The following is a 12500-nucleotide window of genomic DNA, read 5'->3' as shown; positions in this document are numbered from 1 at the left end:
GTTAGTACTTGGATGGGAGACCGCCTGGGAATACCAGGTGCTGTAAGCATTTTCAACCAGCAGAGAGCGCTCTCGCTTAATCTACCCACACATATTTCAACGTGGTAACAGCGACAGCTCACGTCCTAAAGTGTTTTGCACATGGTTAAGGCACTTTAACTCCAACAAATAAAACCAACAAATCAATGACTTATATTCTATGACTTATCTTCAACTCCATATAAGAGGTATTTCAAGCTGCAGCTTCTGCTTACGGCCATACCAGCCTGGATGCGCCCGATCTCGTCTGATCTCGGAAGCTAAGCAGGGTCGGGCCTGGTTAGTACTTGGATGGGAGACCGCCTGGGAATACTCGGTTCTGTAAGCTTTTTCAACCAGCAGAGAGCGCTCTCGCTTAATCTACCCACACATATTTCAACGTGGTAACAGCGACAGCTCACGTCCTAAAGTGTTTTGCACATGGTTAAGGCACTTTAACTCCAACAAATAAGCGCTTCTAAATTAATATCACCAACAAATCAATGACTTATATTATAGGACTTATCTTCAACTCCATATAAGATGTATTTCAAGCAGCAGCTTCTGCTTACGGCCATACCAGCCTGGATGCGCCCGATCTCGTCTGATCTCGGAAGCTAAGCAGGGTCGGGAATGGTTAGTACTTGGATGGGAGACCGCCTGGGAATACCAGGTGCTGTAAGCTTTTTCAACCAGCAGAGAACGCTCTCGCTTAATCTACCCACACATATTTCAACGTGGTAACAGCGACAGCTCACGTCCTAAAGTGTTTTGCACATAGTTAAGGCACCTTAACTCCAACAAATAAGCGCTTCTAAATTATTATCACCAACAAATCAATGACATATATTCTATGACTTATCTTCAACTCCATATAAGAAGTATTTCAAGCTGCAGCTTCTGCTTACGGCCATACCAGCCTGGATGCGCCTGATCTCGTCTGATCTCGGAAGCTAAGCAGGGTCGGGCTTGGTTAGTACTTGGATGGGAGACTGCCTGGGAGTACCAGGTGCTGTAAGCTTTTTCAACCAGCAGAGAACGCTCTCGCTTAATCTACCCACACATATTTCAACGTGGTAACAGCGACAGCTCACGTCCTAAAGTGTTTTGCACATGGTTAAGGCACTTTAACTCCAACAAATAAAACCAACAAATCAATGACTTATATTCTATGACTTATCTTCAACTCCATATAAGAGGTATTTCAAGCTGCAGCTTCTGCTTATGGCCATACCAGCCTGGATGCGCCCCATCTTGTCTGATCTCGGAAGCTAAGCAGGGTCGGGCCTGGTTAGTACTTGGATGGGAGACCGCCTGGGAATACCAGGTGCTGTAAGTTTTTTCAACCAGCAGAGAACGCTCTCGCTTAATCTACCCACACATATTTCAACGTGGTAACAGCGACAGCTCACGTCCTAAAGTGTTTTGCACATGGTTAAGGCGCTTTAACTCCAACAAATAAAACCAACAAATCAATGACTTATATTCTATGACTTATCTTCAACTCCAGATAAGAGGTATTTCAAGCAGGAGCTTCTGCTTACGGCCATACCAGCCTGGATGCGCCCGATCTCGTCTGATCTCGGAAGCTAAGCAGGGTCGGGCCTGGTTAGTACTTGGATTGGAGACCGCCTGGGAATACCAGGTGCTGTAAGCTTTTTCAACCAGCAGAGAACCCTCTAGCTTCATCTACCCACACATATTTCAACGTGGTAACAGCGACAGCTCACGTCCTAAAGTGTTTTGCACATAGTTAAGGCACCTTAACTCCAACAAATAAGCGCTTCTAAATTATTATCACCAACAAATCAATGACATATATTCTATGACTTATCTTCAACTCCATATAAGAAGTATTTCAAGCTGCAGCTTCTGCTTACGGCCATACCAGCCTCGATGCGCCCGATCTCGTCTGATCTCGGAAGCTAAGCAGGGTAGGGCCTGGTTAGTACTTGGATGGGAGACCGCCTGGGAATACCAGGTGCTGTAAGCTTTTTCAACCAGCAGAGAACGCTCTCGCTTAATCTAGCCACACATATTTCAACGTGGTAACTGCGACAGCTCACGTCCTAAAGTGTTTTACACATGGTTAAGGCACTTTAACTCCAACAAATAAAACCAACAAATCAATGACTTATATTCTATGACTTATCTTCAACTCCATATAAGAGGTATTTCAAGCTGCAGCTTCTGCTTACGGCCATACCAGCCTGGATGCGCCCGATCTCGTCTGATCTCGGAAGCTAAGCAGGGTCGGGCCTGGTTAGTACTTGAATGGGAGACCGCCTGGGAATACCAGGTGCTGTAAGCTTTTTCAACCAGCAGAGAGCGCTCTTGCTTAATCTACCCACACAAATTTCAACGTGGTAACAGCGACAGCTCACGTCCTAAAGTGTTTTGCACATGGTTAAGGCACTTTAACTCCAACAAATAAGCGCTTCTAAATTATTATCACCAACAAATCAATGACTTATATTATATGACTATCTTCAACTCCATATAAGAGGTATTTCAAGCTGCAGCTTCAGCTCACGGCCATACCAGCCTGGATGCGCCCGATCTCGTCTGATCTCGGAAGCTATGCAGGGTCGGGCCTGGTTAGTACTTGGATGGAAGACCGCCTGGGAATACCAGGTGCTGTAAGCTTTTTCAACCTGCAGAGAGCGCTCTCGCTTAATCTACCCACACATATTTTAACGTGGTAACAGCGACAGCTCACGTCCTAAAGTGTTTTGCACATGCTTAAGGCACCTTAACTCCAACAAATAAAACCAACAGATCAATGACTTATATTCTATGACTTATCTTCAACTCCATATAAGAGGTATTTCAAGCTGCAGCTTCTGCTTACGGCCATACCAGCCTGGATGCGCCCGATCTAGTCTGATCTCGGAAGCTAATCAGGGTCGGGCCTGGTTAGTACTTGGATGGGAGACCGCCTGGGAATACCAGGTGCTGTAAGCTTTTTCAACCAGCAGAGAACGCTCTCGCTTAATCTACCCACACATATTTCAACGTGGTAACAGCGACAGCTCACGTCCTAAAGTGTTTTGCACATGGTTAAGGCACTTTAACTCCGACAAATAAAACCAACAAATCAATGACTTATATTCTATGACTTATCTTCAACTCCATATAAGAGGTATTTCAAGCTGCAGCTTCTGCTTACGGCCATACCAGCCTGGATGCGCCCGATCTCGTCTGATCTCGGAAGCTAAGCATGGTCGGGCCTGGTTAGTACTTGGATGGGAGACCGCCTGGGAATACTCGGTTCTGTAAGCTTTTTCAACCAGCAGAGAGCGCTCTCGCTTAATCTACCCACACATATTTCAACGTGGTAACAGCGACAGCTCACGTCCTAAAGTGTTTTGCACATGGTTAAGGCACTTTAACTCCAACAAATAAGCGCTTCTAAATTATTATCACCAACAAATCAATGACTTGTATTATATAACTTATCTTCAACTCCATATCAGAGGTATTTCAAGCTGCAGCTTCTGCTTACGGCCATACCAGCCTGGATGCGCCCGATCTCGTCTGATCTCGGAAGCTAAGCAGGGTCGGGCCTGGTTAATACTTGGATGGGAGACCGCCTGGGAATACCAGGTGCTGTAAGCATTTTCAACCAGCAGAGAGTGCTCTCGCTTAATCACCCACACATATTTCAACGTGGTAACAGCGACAGCTCACGTCCAAAAGTGTTTTTCACATGGTTAAGGCACTTTAACTCCAACAAATAAGCGCTTCTAAATTAATATCACCAACAAATCAATGACTTATATTATATGACTTATCTTCAACTCCATATAAGAGGTATTTCAAGCAGCAGCTTCTGCTTACGGCCATACCAGCCTGGATGCGCCCGATCTCGTCTGATCTCGGAAGCTAAGCAGGGTCGGGAATGGTTAGTACTTGGATGGGAGACCGCCTGGGAATACCAGGTGCTGTAAGCTTTTTCAACCAGCAGAGAACGCTCTCGCTTAATCTACCCACACATATTTCAACGTGGTAACAGCGACAGCTCACGTCCTAAAGTGTTTTGCACATAGTTAAGGCACTTTAACTCCAACAAATAAAACCAACAAATCAATGACTTATATTCTATGACTTATCTTCAACTCCATATAAGAGGTATTTCAAGCTGCAGCTTCTGCTTACGGCCATACCAGCCTGGATGCGCCCAATCTTGTCTGATCTCGGAAGCTAAGCAGGGTCGGGCCTGGTTAGTACTTGGATGGGAGACCGCCTGGGAATACCAGGTGCTGTAAGTTTTTTCAACCAGCAGAGAACGCTCTCGCTTAATCTACCCACACATATTTCAACGTGGTAACAGCGACAGCTCACGTCCTAAAGTGTTTTGCACATGGTTAAGGCGCTTTAACTCCAACAAATAAAACCAACAAATCAATGACTTATATTCTATGACTTATCTTCAATTCCATATAAGAGGTATTTCAAGCAGGAGCTTCTGCTTACGGCCATACCAGCCTGGATGCGCCCAATCTCGTCTGATCTCGGAAGCTAAGCAGGGTCGGGCCTGGTTAGTACTTGAATGGGAGACCGCCTGGGAATACCAGGTGCTGTAAGTTTTTTCAACCAGCAGAGAGCGCTCTCGCTTAATCTACCCACACATATTTCAACGTGGTAAAAGCGACAGCTCACGTCCTGAAGTGTTTTGCACATGGTTAAGGCACTTTAACTCCAACAAATAAAACCAACAAATCTATGACCTATATTCTATGACTTATCTTCAACTCCATATAAGAGGTATTTCAAGCTGCAGCTTCTGCTTACGGCCATACCAGCCTGGATGCGCCCGATCTCGTCTGATCTCGGAAGCTAAGCAGGGTCGGGCCTGGTTAGTACTTGGATGGGAGACCGCCTGGGAATACCAGGTGCTGTAAGCTTTTTCAACCAGCAGAGAACCCTCTAGCTTAATCTACCCACACATATTTCAACGTGGTAACAGCGACAGCTCACGTCCTAAAGTGTTTTGCACATGGTTAAGGCTCTTTAACTCCAACAAATAAGCGCTTCTAAATTATTATCACCAACAAATCAATGACTTGTATTATATGACTTATCTTCAACTCCATATAAGAAGTATTTCAAGCTGCAGCTTCAGCTTACGGCCATACCAGCCTGGATGTGCCCGATCTCGTCTGATCTCGGAAGCTAAGCAGGGTCGGGCCTGGTTAGTACTTGGATGGGAGACCGCCTGGGAATACCAGGTGCTGTAAGCTTTTTCAACCAGCAGAGAGTGCTCTCGCTTAATCTACCCACACATATTTCAACGTGGTAACAGCGACAGCTCACGTCCTAAAGTGTTTTGCACATGGTTAAGGCACTTTAACTCCAACAAATAAAACCAACAAATCAATGACTTATATTCCATCACTTATCTTCAACTCCATATAAGAGGTATTTCAAGCTGCAGCTTCAGCTTACGGCCATACCAGCCTGGATGCGCCCGATCTCGCCTGATCTCGGAAGCTAAGCAGGGTCGGGCCTGGTTAGTACTTGGATGGGAGACCGCCTGCGAATACCAGGTGCTGTAAGCTTTTTCAACCAGCAGAGAACCCTCTAGCTTAATCTACCCACACATATTTCAACGTGGTAACAGCGACAGCTCACGTCCTAAAGTGTTTTGCACATAGTTAAGGCACCTTAACTCCAACAAATAAGCGCTTCTAAATTATTATCACCAACAAATCAATGACATATATTCTATGACTTATCTTCAACTCCATATAAGAAGTATTTCAAGCTGCAGCTTCTGCTTACGGCCATACCAGCCTCGATGCGCCCGATCTCGTCTGATCTCGGAAGCTAAGCAGGGTAGGGCCTGGTTAGTACTTGGATGGGAGACCGCCTGGGAATACCAGGTGCTGTAAGCTTTTTCAACCAGCAGAGAACGCTCTCGCTTAATCTAGCCACACATATTTCAACGTGGTAACTGCGACAGCTCACGTCCTAAAGTGTTTTGCACATGGTTAAGGCACTTTAACTCCAACAAATAAAACCAACAAATCAATGACTTATATTCTATGACTTATCTTCAATTCCATATAAGAGGTATTTCAAGCAGGAGCTTCTGCTTACGGCCATACCAGCCTGGATGCGCCCGATCTCGTCTGATCTCGGAAGCTAAGCAGGGTCGGGCCTGGTTAGTACTTGAATGGGAGACCGCCTGGGAATACCAGGTGCTGTAAGCTTTTTCAACCAGCAGAGAGCGCTCTTGCTTAATCTACCCACACAAATTTCAACGTGGTAACAGCGACAGCTCACGTCCTAAAGTGTTTTGCACATGGTTAAGGCACTTTAACTCCAACAAATAAGCGCTTCTAAATTATTATCACCAACAAATCAATGACTTGTATTATATAACTTATCTTCAACTCCATATCAGAGGTATTTCAAGCTGCAGCTTCTGCTTACGGCCATACCAGCCTGGATGCGCCCGATCTCGTCTGATCTCGGAAGCTAAGCAGGGTCGGGCCTGGTTAATACTTGGATGGGAGACCGCCTGGGAATACCAGGTGCTGTAAGCATTTTCAACCAGCAGAGAGCGCTCTCGCTTAATCTACCCACACATATTTCAACGTGGTAACAGCGACAGCTCACGTCCAAAAGTGTTTTTCACATGGTTAAGGCACTTTAACTCCAACAAATAAAACCAACAAATCAATGACTTATATTCTATGACTTATCTTCAACTCCATATAAGAGGTATTTCAAGCTGCAGCTTCTGCTTACGGCCATACCAGCCTGGATGCGCCCAATCTTGTCTGATCTCGGAAGCTAAGCAGGGTCGGGCCTGGTTAGTACTTGGATGGGAGACCGCCTGGGAATACCAGGTGCTGTAAGTTTTTTCAACCAGCAGAGAACGCTCTCGCTTAATCTACCCACACATATTTCAACGTGGTAACAGCGACAGCTCACGTCCTAAAGTGTTTTGCACATGGTTAAGGCACTTTAACTCCAACAAATAAAACCAACAAATCAATGACTTATATTCTATGACTTATCTTCAATTCCATATAAGAGGTATTTCAAGCAGGAGCTTCTGCTTACGGCCATACCAGCCTGGATGCGCCCAATCTCGTCTGATCTCGGAAGCTAAGCAGGGTCGGGCCTGGTTAGTACTTGAATGGGAGACCGCCTGGGAATACCAGGTGCTGTAAGTTTTTTCAACCAGCAGAGAGCGCTCTCGCTTAATCTACCCACACATATTTCAACGTGGTAAAAGCGACAGCTCACGTCCTGAAGTGTTTTGCACATGGTTAAGGCACTTTAACTCCAACAAATAAAACCAACAAATCTATGACCTATATTCTATGACTTATCTTCAACTCCATATAAGAGGTATTTCAAGCTGCAGCTTCTGCTTACGGCCATACCAGCCTGGATGCGCCCGATCTCGTCTGATCTCGGAAGCTAAGCAGGGTCGGGCCTGGTTAGTACTTGGATGGGAGACCGCCTGGGAATACCAGGTGCTGTAAGCTTTTTCAACCAGCAGAGAACCCTCTAGCTTAATCTACCCACACATATTTCAACGTGGTAACAGCGACAGCTCACGTCCTAAAGTGTTTTGCACATGGTTAAGGCTCTTTAACTCCAACAAATAAGCGCTTCTAAATTATTATCACCAACAAATCAATGACTTGTATTATATGACTTATCTTCAACTCCATATAAGAAGTATTTCAAGCTGCAGCTTCAGCTTACGGCCATACCAGCCTGGATGCGCCCGATCTCGTCTGATCTTGGAAGCTAAGCAGGGTCGGGCCTGGTTAGTACTTGGATGGGAGACCGCCTGGGAATACCAGGTGCTGTAAGCTTTTTCAACCAGCAGAGAGTGCTCTCGCTTAATCTACCCACACATATTTCAACGTGGTAACAGCGACAGCTCACGTCCTAAAGTGTTTTGCACATGGTTAAGGCACTTTAACTCCAACAAATAAAACCAACAAATCAATGACTTATATTCCATCACTTATCTTCAACTCCATATAAGAGGTATTTCAAGCTGCACCTTCAGCTTACGGCCATACCAGCCTGGATGCGCCCGATCTCGCCTGATCTCGGAAGCTAAGCAGGGTCGGGCCTGGTTAGTACTTGGATGGGAGACCGCCTGGGAATACCAGGTGCTGTAAGCTTTTTCAACCAGCAGAGAACCCTCTAGCTTAATCTACCCACACATATTTCAACGTGGTAACAGCGACAGCTCACGTCCTAAAGTGTTTTGCACATAGTTAAGGCACCTTAACTCCAACAAATAAGCGCTTCTAAATTATTATCACCAACAAATCAATGACATATATTCTATGACTTATCTTCAACTCCATATAAGAAGTATTTCAAGCTGCAGCTTCTGCTTACGGCCATACCAGCCTCGATGCGCCCGATCTCGTCTGATCTCGGAAGCTAAGCAGGGTAGGGCCTGGTTAGTACTTGGATGGGAGACCGCCTGGGAATACCAGGTGCTGTAAGCTTTTTCAACCAGCAGAGAACGCTCTCGCTTAATCTAGCCACACATATTTCAACGTGGTAACTGCGACAGCTCACGTCCTAAAGTGTTTTGCACATGGTTAAGGCACTTTAACTCCAACAAATAAAACCAACAAATCAATGACTTATATTCTATGACTTATCTTCAACTCCATATAAGAGGTATTTCAAGCTGCAGCTTCTGCTTACGGCCATACCAGCCTGGATGCGCCCGATCTCGTCTGATCTCGGAAGCTAAGCAGGGTCGGGGCTGGTTAGTACTTGAATGGGAGACCGCCTGGGAATACCAGGTGCTGTAAGCTTTTTCAACCAGCAGAGAGCGCTCTTGCTTAATCTACCCACACAAATTTCAACGTGGTAACAGCGACAGCTCACGTCCTAAAGTGTTTTGCACATGGTTAAGGCACTTTAACTCCAACAAATAAGCGCTTCTAAATTATTATCACCAACAAATCAATGACTTATATTATATGACTATCTTCAACTCCATATAAGAGGTATTTCAAGCTGCAGCTTCAGCTCACGGCCATACCAGCCTGGATGCGCCCGATCTCGTCTGATCTCGGAAGCTAAGCAGGGTCGGGCCTGGTTAGTACTTGGATGGGAGACCACCTGGGAATACCAGGTGCTGTAAGCTTTTTCAACCTGCAGAGAGCGCTCTCGCTTAATCTACCCACACATATTTTAACGTGGTAACAGCGACAGCTCACGTCCTAAAGTGTTTTGCACATGCTTAAGGCACCTTAACTCCAACAAATAAAACCAACAGATCAATGACTTATATTCTATGACTTATCTTCAACTCCATATAAGAGGTATTTCAAGCTGCAGCTTCTGCTTACGGCCATACCAGCCTGGATGCGCCCGATCTAGTCTGATCTCGGAAGCTAAGCAGGGTCGGGCCTGGTTAGTACTTGGATGGGAGACCGCCTGGGAATACCAGGTGCTGTAAGCTTTTTCAACCAGCAGAGAACGCTCTCGCTTAATCTACCCACACATATTTCAACGTGGTAACAGCGACAGCTCACGTCCTAAAGTGTTTTGCACATGGTTAAGGCACTTTAACTCCGACAAATAAAACCAACAAATCAATGACTTATATTCTATGACTTATCTTCAACTCCATATAAGAGGTATTTCAAGCTGCAGCTTCTGCTTACGGCCATACCAGCCTGGATGCGCCCGATCTCGTCTGATCTCGGAAGCTAAGCATGGTCGGGCCTGGTTAGTACTTGGATGGGAGACCGCCTGGGAATACCAGGTGCTGTAAGCATTTTCAACCAGCAGAGAGCGCTCTCGCTTAATCTACCCACACATATTTCAACGTGGTAACAGCGACAGCTCACGTCCAAAAGTGTTTTTCACATGGTTAAGGCACTTTAACTCCAACAAATAAGCGCTTCTAAATTAATATCACCAACAAATCAATGACTTATATTATATGACTTATCTTCAACTCCATATAAGAGGTATTTCAAGCAGCAGCTTCTGCTTACGGCCATACCAGCCTGGATGCGCTCGATCTCGTCTGATCTCGGAAGCTAAGCAGGGTCGGGAATGGTTAGTACTTGGATGGGAGACCGCCTGGGAATACCAGGTGCTGTAAGCTTTTTCAACCAGCAGAGAACGCTCTCGCTTAATCTACCCACACATATTTCAACGTGGTAACAGCGACAGCTCACGTCCTAAAGTGTTTTGCACATAGTTAAGGCACTTTAACTCCAACAAATAAAACCAACAAATCAATGACTTATATTCTATGACTTATCTTCAACTCCATATAAGAGGTATTTCAAGCTGCAGCTTCTGCTTACGGCCATACCAGCCTGGATGCGCCCAATCTTGTCTGATCTCGGAAGCTAAGCAGGGTCGGGCCTGGTTAGTACTTGGATGGGAGACCGCCTGGGAATACCAGGTGCTGTAAGTTTTTTCAACCAGCAGAGAACGCTCTCGCTTAATCTACCCACACATATTTCAACGTGGTAACAGCGACAGCTCACGTCCTAAAGTGTTTTGCACATGGTTAAGGCGCTTTAACTCCAACAAATAAAACCAACAAATCAATGACTTATATTCTATGACTTATCTTCAATTCCATATAAGAAGTATTTCAAGCAGGAGCTTCTGCTTACGGCCATACCAGCCTGGATGCGCCCAATCTCGTCTGATCTCGGAAGCTAAGCAGGGTCGGGCCTGGTTAGTACTTGAATGGGAGACCGCCTGGGAATACCAGGTGCTGTAAGTTTTTTCAACCAGCAGAGAGCGCTCTCGCTTAATCTACCCACACATATTTCAACGTGGTAAAAGCGACAGCTCACGTCCTGAAGTGTTTTGCACATGGTTAAGGCACTTTAACTCCAACAAATAAAACCAACAAATCTATGACCTATATTCTATGACTTATCTTCAACTCCATATAAGAGGTATTTCAAGCTGCAGCTTCTGCTTACGGCCATACCAGCCTGGATGCGCCCGATCTCGTCTAATCTCGGAAGCTAAGCAGGGTCGGGCCTGGTTAGTACTTGGATGGGAGACCGCCTGGGAATACCAGGTGCTGTAAGCTTTTTCAACCAGCAGAGAACCCTCTAGCTTAATCTACCCACACATATTTCAACGTGGTAACAGCGACAGCTCACGTCCTAAAGTGTTTTGCACATGGTTAAGGCTCTTTAACTCCAACAAATAAGCGCTTCTAAATTATTATCACCAACAAATGAATGACTTGTATTATATGACTTATCTTCAACTCCATATAAGAAGTATTTCAAGCTGCAGCTTCAGCTTACGGCCATACCAGCCTGGATGCGCCCGATCTCGTCTGATCTCGGAAGCTAAGCAGGGTCGGGCCTGGTTAGTACTTGGATGGGAGACCGCCTGGGAATACCAGGTGCTGTAAGCTTTTTCAACCAGCAGAGAGTGCTCTCGCTTAATCTACCCACACATATTTCAACGTGGTAACAGCGACAGCTCACGTCCTAAAGTGTTTTGCACATGGTTAAGGCACTTTAACTCCAACAAATAAAACCAACAAATCAATGACTTATATTCTATGACTTATCTTCAACTCCATATAAGAGGTATTTCAAGCTGCAGCTTCTGCTTACGGCCATACCAGCCTGGATGCGCCCGATCTCGTCTGATCTCGGAAGCTAAGCAGGGTCGGGCCTGGTTAGTACTTGAATGGGAGACCGCCTGGGAATACCAGGTGCTGTAAGCTTTTTCAACCAGCAGAGAGCGCTCTTGCTTAATCTACCCACACAAATTTCAACGTGGTAACAGCGACAGCTCACGTCCTAAAGTGTTTTGCACATGGTTAAGGCACTTTAACTCCAACAAATAAGCGCTTCTAAATTATTATCACCAACAAATCAATGACTTATATTATATGACTATCTTCAACTCCATATAAGAGGTATTTCAAGCTGCAGCTTCAGCTCACGGCCATACCAGCCTGGATGCGCCCGATCTCGTCTGATCTCGGAAGCTAAGCAGGGTCGGGCCTGGTTAGTACTTGGATGGGAGACCGCCTGGGAATACCAGGTGCTGTAAGCTTTTTCAACCAGCAGAGAGCGCTCTCGCTTAATCTACCCACACATATTTCAACGTGGTAACAGCGACAGCTCACGTCCTAAAGTGTTTTGCACATGGTTAAGGCACTTTAACTCCAACAAATAAGCGCTTCTAAATTATTATCACCAACAAATCAATGACTTGTATTATATACTTATCTTCAACTCCATATAAGAAGTATTTCAAGCTGGAGCTTCAGCTTACGGCCATACCAGCCTGGATGCGCCCGATCTCGTCTGATCTCGGAAGCTAAGCAGGATCGGGCCTGGTTAGTACTTGGATTGGAGACCGCCTGGGAATACCAGGTGCTGTAAGCTTTTTCAACCAGCAGAGAGCGCTCTCGCTTAATCTACCCACACATATTTCAACGTGGTAACAGCGACAGCTCACGTCCTAAAGTG

The 12500-nt window shown here is 45.5% G+C and overlaps 39 non-coding genes across 39 annotated transcripts in view; all 39 read left to right on the top strand.

Moving 5' to 3' along the window:
* Window positions 1-49, top strand: part of LOC133437895 (5S ribosomal RNA) — a 119-nt gene extending 70 nt beyond the window's left edge. Inside the window, exon 1 of the ribosomal RNA XR_009781093.1 lies at window positions 1-49. This exon is cut by the window's left edge and continues 70 nt beyond it. This is a non-coding gene — a ribosomal RNA (5S ribosomal RNA).
* Window positions 50-248: 199 nt separating this feature from the next.
* Window positions 249-367, top strand: LOC133437952 (5S ribosomal RNA). Its single transcript, XR_009781149.1, has one exon. It is a non-coding gene; the product is annotated as a 5S ribosomal RNA (ribosomal RNA).
* A 217-nt stretch (window positions 368-584) lies between these two features.
* Window positions 585-703, top strand: LOC133437972 (5S ribosomal RNA). Its single transcript, XR_009781167.1, has one exon. It is a non-coding gene; the product is annotated as a 5S ribosomal RNA (ribosomal RNA).
* A 217-nt stretch (window positions 704-920) lies between these two features.
* LOC133437964 (5S ribosomal RNA) lies at window positions 921-1039 on the top strand. The gene has a single exon (XR_009781160.1). It is a non-coding gene; the product is annotated as a 5S ribosomal RNA (ribosomal RNA).
* Window positions 1040-1238: 199 nt separating this feature from the next.
* LOC133438009 (5S ribosomal RNA) lies at window positions 1239-1357 on the top strand. The gene has a single exon (XR_009781204.1). It is a non-coding gene; the product is annotated as a 5S ribosomal RNA (ribosomal RNA).
* A 199-nt stretch (window positions 1358-1556) lies between these two features.
* Window positions 1557-1675, top strand: LOC133437898 (5S ribosomal RNA). The gene has a single exon (XR_009781096.1). It is a non-coding gene; the product is annotated as a 5S ribosomal RNA (ribosomal RNA).
* A 217-nt stretch (window positions 1676-1892) lies between these two features.
* Window positions 1893-2011, top strand: LOC133437820 (5S ribosomal RNA). Its single transcript, XR_009781020.1, has one exon. It is a non-coding gene; the product is annotated as a 5S ribosomal RNA (ribosomal RNA).
* A 199-nt stretch (window positions 2012-2210) lies between these two features.
* Window positions 2211-2329, top strand: LOC133437776 (5S ribosomal RNA). The gene has a single exon (XR_009780979.1). It is a non-coding gene; the product is annotated as a 5S ribosomal RNA (ribosomal RNA).
* Window positions 2330-2545: 216 nt separating this feature from the next.
* On the top strand, window positions 2546-2664 carry LOC133437988 (5S ribosomal RNA). Its single transcript, XR_009781183.1, has one exon. It is a non-coding gene; the product is annotated as a 5S ribosomal RNA (ribosomal RNA).
* A 199-nt stretch (window positions 2665-2863) lies between these two features.
* Window positions 2864-2982, top strand: LOC133437939 (5S ribosomal RNA). The gene has a single exon (XR_009781136.1). It is a non-coding gene; the product is annotated as a 5S ribosomal RNA (ribosomal RNA).
* Window positions 2983-3181: 199 nt separating this feature from the next.
* LOC133437996 (5S ribosomal RNA) lies at window positions 3182-3300 on the top strand. The gene has a single exon (XR_009781191.1). It is a non-coding gene; the product is annotated as a 5S ribosomal RNA (ribosomal RNA).
* Window positions 3301-3517: 217 nt separating this feature from the next.
* LOC133437858 (5S ribosomal RNA) lies at window positions 3518-3636 on the top strand. Its single transcript, XR_009781057.1, has one exon. It is a non-coding gene; the product is annotated as a 5S ribosomal RNA (ribosomal RNA).
* Window positions 3637-3852: 216 nt separating this feature from the next.
* On the top strand, window positions 3853-3971 carry LOC133437971 (5S ribosomal RNA). The gene has a single exon (XR_009781166.1). It is a non-coding gene; the product is annotated as a 5S ribosomal RNA (ribosomal RNA).
* Window positions 3972-4170: 199 nt separating this feature from the next.
* LOC133437982 (5S ribosomal RNA) lies at window positions 4171-4289 on the top strand. Its single transcript, XR_009781177.1, has one exon. It is a non-coding gene; the product is annotated as a 5S ribosomal RNA (ribosomal RNA).
* Window positions 4290-4488: 199 nt separating this feature from the next.
* Window positions 4489-4607, top strand: LOC133437961 (5S ribosomal RNA). Its single transcript, XR_009781157.1, has one exon. It is a non-coding gene; the product is annotated as a 5S ribosomal RNA (ribosomal RNA).
* Window positions 4608-4806: 199 nt separating this feature from the next.
* LOC133438021 (5S ribosomal RNA) lies at window positions 4807-4925 on the top strand. The gene has a single exon (XR_009781208.1). It is a non-coding gene; the product is annotated as a 5S ribosomal RNA (ribosomal RNA).
* Window positions 4926-5142: 217 nt separating this feature from the next.
* LOC133437785 (5S ribosomal RNA) lies at window positions 5143-5261 on the top strand. The gene has a single exon (XR_009780987.1). It is a non-coding gene; the product is annotated as a 5S ribosomal RNA (ribosomal RNA).
* A 199-nt stretch (window positions 5262-5460) lies between these two features.
* On the top strand, window positions 5461-5579 carry LOC133437899 (5S ribosomal RNA). Its single transcript, XR_009781097.1, has one exon. It is a non-coding gene; the product is annotated as a 5S ribosomal RNA (ribosomal RNA).
* A 217-nt stretch (window positions 5580-5796) lies between these two features.
* LOC133437819 (5S ribosomal RNA) lies at window positions 5797-5915 on the top strand. Its single transcript, XR_009781019.1, has one exon. It is a non-coding gene; the product is annotated as a 5S ribosomal RNA (ribosomal RNA).
* A 199-nt stretch (window positions 5916-6114) lies between these two features.
* Window positions 6115-6233, top strand: LOC133437775 (5S ribosomal RNA). Its single transcript, XR_009780978.1, has one exon. It is a non-coding gene; the product is annotated as a 5S ribosomal RNA (ribosomal RNA).
* A 217-nt stretch (window positions 6234-6450) lies between these two features.
* On the top strand, window positions 6451-6569 carry LOC133437857 (5S ribosomal RNA). The gene has a single exon (XR_009781056.1). It is a non-coding gene; the product is annotated as a 5S ribosomal RNA (ribosomal RNA).
* A 199-nt stretch (window positions 6570-6768) lies between these two features.
* LOC133437981 (5S ribosomal RNA) lies at window positions 6769-6887 on the top strand. The gene has a single exon (XR_009781176.1). It is a non-coding gene; the product is annotated as a 5S ribosomal RNA (ribosomal RNA).
* Window positions 6888-7086: 199 nt separating this feature from the next.
* On the top strand, window positions 7087-7205 carry LOC133437960 (5S ribosomal RNA). Its single transcript, XR_009781156.1, has one exon. It is a non-coding gene; the product is annotated as a 5S ribosomal RNA (ribosomal RNA).
* Window positions 7206-7404: 199 nt separating this feature from the next.
* Window positions 7405-7523, top strand: LOC133438012 (5S ribosomal RNA). The gene has a single exon (XR_009781207.1). It is a non-coding gene; the product is annotated as a 5S ribosomal RNA (ribosomal RNA).
* Window positions 7524-7740: 217 nt separating this feature from the next.
* LOC133437823 (5S ribosomal RNA) lies at window positions 7741-7859 on the top strand. The gene has a single exon (XR_009781023.1). It is a non-coding gene; the product is annotated as a 5S ribosomal RNA (ribosomal RNA).
* A 199-nt stretch (window positions 7860-8058) lies between these two features.
* On the top strand, window positions 8059-8177 carry LOC133437831 (5S ribosomal RNA). Its single transcript, XR_009781031.1, has one exon. It is a non-coding gene; the product is annotated as a 5S ribosomal RNA (ribosomal RNA).
* A 217-nt stretch (window positions 8178-8394) lies between these two features.
* LOC133437817 (5S ribosomal RNA) lies at window positions 8395-8513 on the top strand. Its single transcript, XR_009781018.1, has one exon. It is a non-coding gene; the product is annotated as a 5S ribosomal RNA (ribosomal RNA).
* A 199-nt stretch (window positions 8514-8712) lies between these two features.
* On the top strand, window positions 8713-8831 carry LOC133437945 (5S ribosomal RNA). Its single transcript, XR_009781141.1, has one exon. It is a non-coding gene; the product is annotated as a 5S ribosomal RNA (ribosomal RNA).
* Window positions 8832-9047: 216 nt separating this feature from the next.
* On the top strand, window positions 9048-9166 carry LOC133437822 (5S ribosomal RNA). The gene has a single exon (XR_009781022.1). It is a non-coding gene; the product is annotated as a 5S ribosomal RNA (ribosomal RNA).
* A 199-nt stretch (window positions 9167-9365) lies between these two features.
* LOC133437874 (5S ribosomal RNA) lies at window positions 9366-9484 on the top strand. The gene has a single exon (XR_009781072.1). It is a non-coding gene; the product is annotated as a 5S ribosomal RNA (ribosomal RNA).
* Window positions 9485-9683: 199 nt separating this feature from the next.
* LOC133437855 (5S ribosomal RNA) lies at window positions 9684-9802 on the top strand. The gene has a single exon (XR_009781054.1). It is a non-coding gene; the product is annotated as a 5S ribosomal RNA (ribosomal RNA).
* Window positions 9803-10019: 217 nt separating this feature from the next.
* On the top strand, window positions 10020-10138 carry LOC133438002 (5S ribosomal RNA). Its single transcript, XR_009781197.1, has one exon. It is a non-coding gene; the product is annotated as a 5S ribosomal RNA (ribosomal RNA).
* Window positions 10139-10337: 199 nt separating this feature from the next.
* LOC133437980 (5S ribosomal RNA) lies at window positions 10338-10456 on the top strand. The gene has a single exon (XR_009781175.1). It is a non-coding gene; the product is annotated as a 5S ribosomal RNA (ribosomal RNA).
* A 199-nt stretch (window positions 10457-10655) lies between these two features.
* LOC133437959 (5S ribosomal RNA) lies at window positions 10656-10774 on the top strand. The gene has a single exon (XR_009781155.1). It is a non-coding gene; the product is annotated as a 5S ribosomal RNA (ribosomal RNA).
* Window positions 10775-10973: 199 nt separating this feature from the next.
* On the top strand, window positions 10974-11092 carry LOC133437878 (5S ribosomal RNA). The gene has a single exon (XR_009781076.1). It is a non-coding gene; the product is annotated as a 5S ribosomal RNA (ribosomal RNA).
* Window positions 11093-11309: 217 nt separating this feature from the next.
* Window positions 11310-11428, top strand: LOC133438001 (5S ribosomal RNA). Its single transcript, XR_009781196.1, has one exon. It is a non-coding gene; the product is annotated as a 5S ribosomal RNA (ribosomal RNA).
* Window positions 11429-11627: 199 nt separating this feature from the next.
* LOC133437774 (5S ribosomal RNA) lies at window positions 11628-11746 on the top strand. Its single transcript, XR_009780977.1, has one exon. It is a non-coding gene; the product is annotated as a 5S ribosomal RNA (ribosomal RNA).
* A 216-nt stretch (window positions 11747-11962) lies between these two features.
* Window positions 11963-12081, top strand: LOC133437829 (5S ribosomal RNA). Its single transcript, XR_009781029.1, has one exon. It is a non-coding gene; the product is annotated as a 5S ribosomal RNA (ribosomal RNA).
* A 216-nt stretch (window positions 12082-12297) lies between these two features.
* On the top strand, window positions 12298-12416 carry LOC133437890 (5S ribosomal RNA). The gene has a single exon (XR_009781088.1). It is a non-coding gene; the product is annotated as a 5S ribosomal RNA (ribosomal RNA).
* Window positions 12417-12500: the final 84 nt, after the last annotated feature.

This window comes from Cololabis saira, unplaced genomic scaffold (assembly GCF_033807715.1).
Source record: "Cololabis saira isolate AMF1-May2022 unplaced genomic scaffold, fColSai1.1 scf100, whole genome shotgun sequence".
NCBI lineage: Eukaryota > Metazoa > Chordata > Actinopteri > Beloniformes > Belonidae > Cololabis > Cololabis saira.
This window is presented reverse-complemented; position numbering and strand designations above follow the sequence as displayed.